Source organism: Brassica oleracea, chromosome C8, assembly GCF_000695525.1.
Source record: "Brassica oleracea var. oleracea cultivar TO1000 chromosome C8, BOL, whole genome shotgun sequence".
Taxonomy (NCBI): domain Eukaryota; kingdom Viridiplantae; phylum Streptophyta; class Magnoliopsida; order Brassicales; family Brassicaceae; genus Brassica; species Brassica oleracea.
Genome location: NC_027755.1, coordinates 18071005 through 18076060, shown reverse-complemented (window position 1 = coordinate 18076060; position 5056 = coordinate 18071005). Strand labels below are relative to the sequence as shown.

Genomic DNA, 5056 nt, shown 5'->3' with positions numbered 1-5056 from the left:
AAGGGTGGATCCCATAAAAAATGAAGGGATTTGTTGGAGATGCTCTAAAAAGTGACATAGAGACATGTCAGCAATAATTTCCATTCAAAAGTTTACCCATACCAATGATTAAATCCAGTACGTTTGAATTATTACTCTTTACGTACCTATTTATAGTAAAGAACTAGAATCTGAGAGCATCAATACCGCCGTCGCTTACCTCCGTATCTTAATATTATTAGCATTAAAAAAAATATATAGGTTAAATGTGAAAGAACGTTTCTTATTTAGGGGCTATAAGAGACGGGTCTTCCCGGACACGTGTTGCCGTTTGGACGTTCATCTCTTCGTCTCTCTTCTTCTTCTTTTCGATTGATTCTGTTCTTCTGAAATTTTCCGACTTTCGTTCTTAATTTATGTCAAATTTTCTCCAATCGAAGACCTTGAAATGCGTGGCCTTGATCGATGGATTGCTGACGTAATCATATCAGAATCGTTGGATCTCGATGTTCAAAATCAAATCCTAGGAGGACTGTTTCTCGACGAGTCTCTTCCTTCTTCATCCGTCTCCTTTGTCTCCTCTAAGAGCTGTTCAGTCAGTTCGTGTCGCTTTGTCCGAAAGTCGAGTGCTTTGAAGCTTAGAAGACGAAACCGAAACAGAGGACCTCTGTTTTCGTCAGTCAGTTTATCTATAAATGAGAGTAATGGCTAGGAAGACGAAGAAGGGGGTGAAGGGTATAATGGTCAACACGTGTACAAGTCTCCTCCGCTGAAGGAGAATGGATCATGAGCTCTCAACACCACTAACCATTTATGGGCTGGAGCTTTTGCTGCCATGGTTTCAAGGTAATAGTTTTGGTGTCATAGGGATTCATTAGTTAGGCTAAAAGTTGTAGACTTTTTCAAGTGTTTGTGGTTACTACTTAAGTGATATGCTCATTGGGTTATAGGGTTTTGGTTTGAGCAGAACTTGCATCGCACCACTTGAGCGGATGAAGCTAGAGTACATTGTCTGTGGAGAGCAAAGGAGTCTTCTTGGACTCATTCAGGGATTGCTACCACTGAAGGGATTAGAGGCTTTTGGAAAGGGAACTTGGTTAATATTCTTAGAACCGCTCCTTTCAAGTCCATCAACTTCTATGCTTATGACACATACAGAGGCCAGATTCTGAGCTTGTCTAGAAACGAAGAAACCACTAACTTCGAGAGGTTTGTGGCCGGTGCAGCTGCTGGAGTAACAGCTAGGTTGCTCTGTCTCCCACTTGATACCGTAAGTTAGAATCACAACAAAGACTTACCTTGAGTTTCTTTGGACTATTCCTGAGGTTCTTTAGCATTTAAATTGCAGATAAGAACGGTTATGGTGGCACCAGGTGGAGAGGCATTAGGCGGTGTGATTGGTGCGTTCTGTCACATGATTCAAACAGAAGGTTTCTTTTCGTTGTACAAAGCCAGACTTGCCTTCAGAGAAATGGTATGTTGATGTGAATCTTACGGTTACATAACCTTTTGTTTGGATCATTCATTGACTCAGATTAAGATTCCTTTTCAATATCACATAGAAATCAAGAGCTACTGATTAGTTCAATATCATTGATCAATTTGAAGTTTTTTTATTGTGCATTGTGGTAAAGTTTGTTGCAATGAAAGTGTTTTATAATTTTTTTTTAAGAACTCATAATTAAAAAACTTGCAATAAACCACTTAAATGTTCAAATCTCTTTCTAAGTCTCTTAACTCACTTTTACACTTTAAAAACTATTAAAAATTAACTAAGAGACCCTTTAAGGGGTTTTGGATAATGATGCTCTGAGAAACTTTCTCTCTCTATATATATAAACGTTTTTTTGTAAACAAATATCTACATAAACATACTATAAGCAAAATACCTTAGGGGACTTAATTAGTTACTTGTTGGAGTAGTTCCTGCTCGTAAAGTTTCTTTCGGTAAATACCTTGATCGATGGAGAGTGAGTTACTTAAATTAAACTTTTAAACATTGTGTAGTATTGCCTGGTGTCACAAATCGTCGTCTCCCCATAGTTTTTTTTTAAAACCTTGCATAGTAAATATGATCCGTTTTCAGCAGTAGCGCTTGCAAAAATGGTGGATCAACAAATTCGAAACCATTGCTTATCTTTCTGTCAGCAAGGAAATTTCAAATTTGTAGCAGGACTGTCTTTGTGACATGCCACAAGATAAGGCGAGCTCCAACGTTGGGCTTTTAATAAGTATCTAAAATTAAAAAAATTAGAAAATATTGAAAAAATTGAAAGAAAAGAGGAGGCGGTATGGGTGCAGAGATACTTTGCTCCTGATTTTTTTTTCATCAACTTAAATAGACTCAAATTGACTTTGTAAACCACAATGGTAGCTCTCCATCCATGTGAACGATGAAAGACGGTTGTTTCCTGACACTCTGTGCTAGACTGTCCGCCCTTAGATTCTTCGTTCGTGGTACATAGATGATTTATGAGCTGAGGAAACTTTCTTTGAGAATCTTGATATCTTCCATATAACTTGAAAAAACGGGTCATTCTTCTGGTTCCGAAACTATCTTCACCAATTGAGAACAATTGTTGCAAACGTAATTTGAAACTGTCGTAGATTCCTCATACATTTCATTGCCCAAACTAGTGCCAACCTCCGAGTGGAAAAGAGAAAGACTAGCCCTGACATTTCTTGCCTCCATCAATCCATCAAAACCTTATAAAGTACTATACTAACCTTGTCCTGAAAAAAATTCTTTATCCTTGCATGAACCATCCGTAAAACACCAACGTGTTGGAATATGAGGTGACGGTACATGAGGCTAGCTAGATTCATGCATTATATATATGATAATGTATGTAGTCATAACCATCCGAATTTCTGTTCATGAGATATTATAGACATATCCAGATCAATTAAGTACTTTGGTGGAACTTTAAATTTACTGTTTAGGAAGCTAGTTTTTCAATCGAATATACTTTCAATAAGATATGATTGTACGTCTACAACAAGTCTACAAGACATTCTACTGTGTACGTGATTCAGTACCTAGGTAACATGCATCAATAATTTATACTATATGCTTATATTTCAAGGAAATCTACGGATAACTTTAATATTATATACTTCGACGTGAAAATGTATTTGATTTTTCGTTTGTGATAACAATGATGGGAGTTTTTTCTTTGCTTAACAACCGATAGAATTTTTTAGACAAAAGTTACTTGCAATACGATAAGGATCCCTCTTTTTCTATATCAAAGAGGATAAATGTTTTTGTACAGTAAAAGGGATAAAAAAAAAAAGGATAACATATACCAGCAAGAAAAAATATAAAACGTCTGAATTTCGAATTACTATTCTTCATATCAATAATATTCCCAATATTACACCCAAAAAAATTCCCAATATTATAATAATGTACGAATGCTGTGGTCGAAGTTGGTTTTGAACTGCTGGCTTTATCCTTTGACGTTGGACGTATGCTGATCTACATTTGATGTGACACTGTAAGATTAAGATCTCTTTTATTAATGTATCTAAATGAAGATTGGACCCAACACACGTGGGTTTTAATGTCAGCAGAATATATATTTACTTTCCACGTTTATTTTCTTTCTATGAACTAAATTTGTTTAGATAAAAAAAAATTGTTTAGATTAGCCGAATAAAGGATGATTATCCGGATTGCTTAACTGGGTTGCTTAGATTAATTTTGATTTAAAAAAAAAAAAAGAAAATTACCTTTTAAACGAAGAACAGTTGCTTAATTAGGAAGAGGAAGCACCGGCGCTTATAAGACGAGCGTCAGACACGGAAGTCTCCTCCTCTCTCTCATCTCAATCTAGCTCTCTCCCGTGAAATCAGATGGCTTTGATTCCAAAACGTGTGATTGATCTCGAACGGGAGATTCGATCTGGTACACTCCATGTTTAGAACAACAAGGAGTCTTTTGGAATCACTCCCAACATCTTCACTTGTAATCTCCTCGTGAAAGCTTTGTGTAAGAAGAACGATGTGGAGAGTGCCTACAAGGTGCTCGACGAAATTCCCGAGATGGGTCTGGTGCCAAATCTGGTGACGTACACGACTATTCTTCTTTAAGGTTGTAGCTTTGTTGGTTCTTGTTTTCTTTAAGGTTGTAGTTTGTACTTATCTTCTTGGTTTTAAAAGGTTGTAGCTTTGTTGGTTCTTGTTTTCTCATTCTGCAGCCCTTAATTTTGTTGCGATATCAGAGGCTCTGCGCATTTCTCCATCTGTTGTAGCAGTAATCATTTCAAGCTTTAGATTAGACATGCTTTGAGAAGATGGAATTAACAACGTCATCGTTTCCGTATACTTTAAGTCAACAGCCAATCGCTAGCGTCCAAACTCTCACATCGTTGCTGGAAATCTGATGTCAATTGCCGTTGTTACTGTGCTTTTCTGTTTGCTGGACGCTTGACGCAACGTCTTCGTCCCGAACAGGGCTAATCTCATATGTTCTTGCTATGGTTCTGCGCATATGCTTGTGTCTTATGCTTATTTTTTTTGATCAATTATGCTTTGTGTCTATGTCTCTTCTGTATCTTCTTCTTATGTTTATATAATCTTCACTCTCCACTTGTAACAACACAAAACTCTTCTTCTCTCTCGACTTGTAACACACCAAAGTCATCTTCTCCCATTTTCTCTCTTTAATCACTTTGTCAAACTCATATTTTAAGAACCCAAAAATAAAAATCTTGCATTGGAGGCAAAAAATTAGAAGACTCTTAAATAAAGTGCTTAACACATATTCATTAGTAAAAAAATGATTAAGATACCCATTAGGGTTGATAGGGATAATGGTGCTCTTAGGGGAGTTCCGTGCTTTGGAATTTCGACCAACGACATTATTGAGGTTCATTTACAGACTGAATTTTCTGGTCAAATTATAAAATGGTTATTTGAGCTAATTTACATAATGTATTTTCCGGTTAACTTAAATAATGATCGAACTCTTTTAGATGATGAGTCGAGAGGTCCAAAACTTCTATTAAAGAAAACTTAGTTACATTTTTTTTTTTTTTTTTTTTTTTTTTTTTTTTTTTTTTTTTTTAAACTG

The 5056-nt window shown here is 36.2% G+C and overlaps 1 pseudogene; it reads left to right on the top strand.

Annotated features, from left to right (window-relative positions):
• The first annotated feature begins 427 nt into the window (after nucleotides 1–427).
• On the top strand, nucleotides 428–4225 carry LOC106309924 (annotated as a pseudogene).
• The last annotated feature ends 831 nt before the right edge of the window (nucleotides 4226–5056 follow it).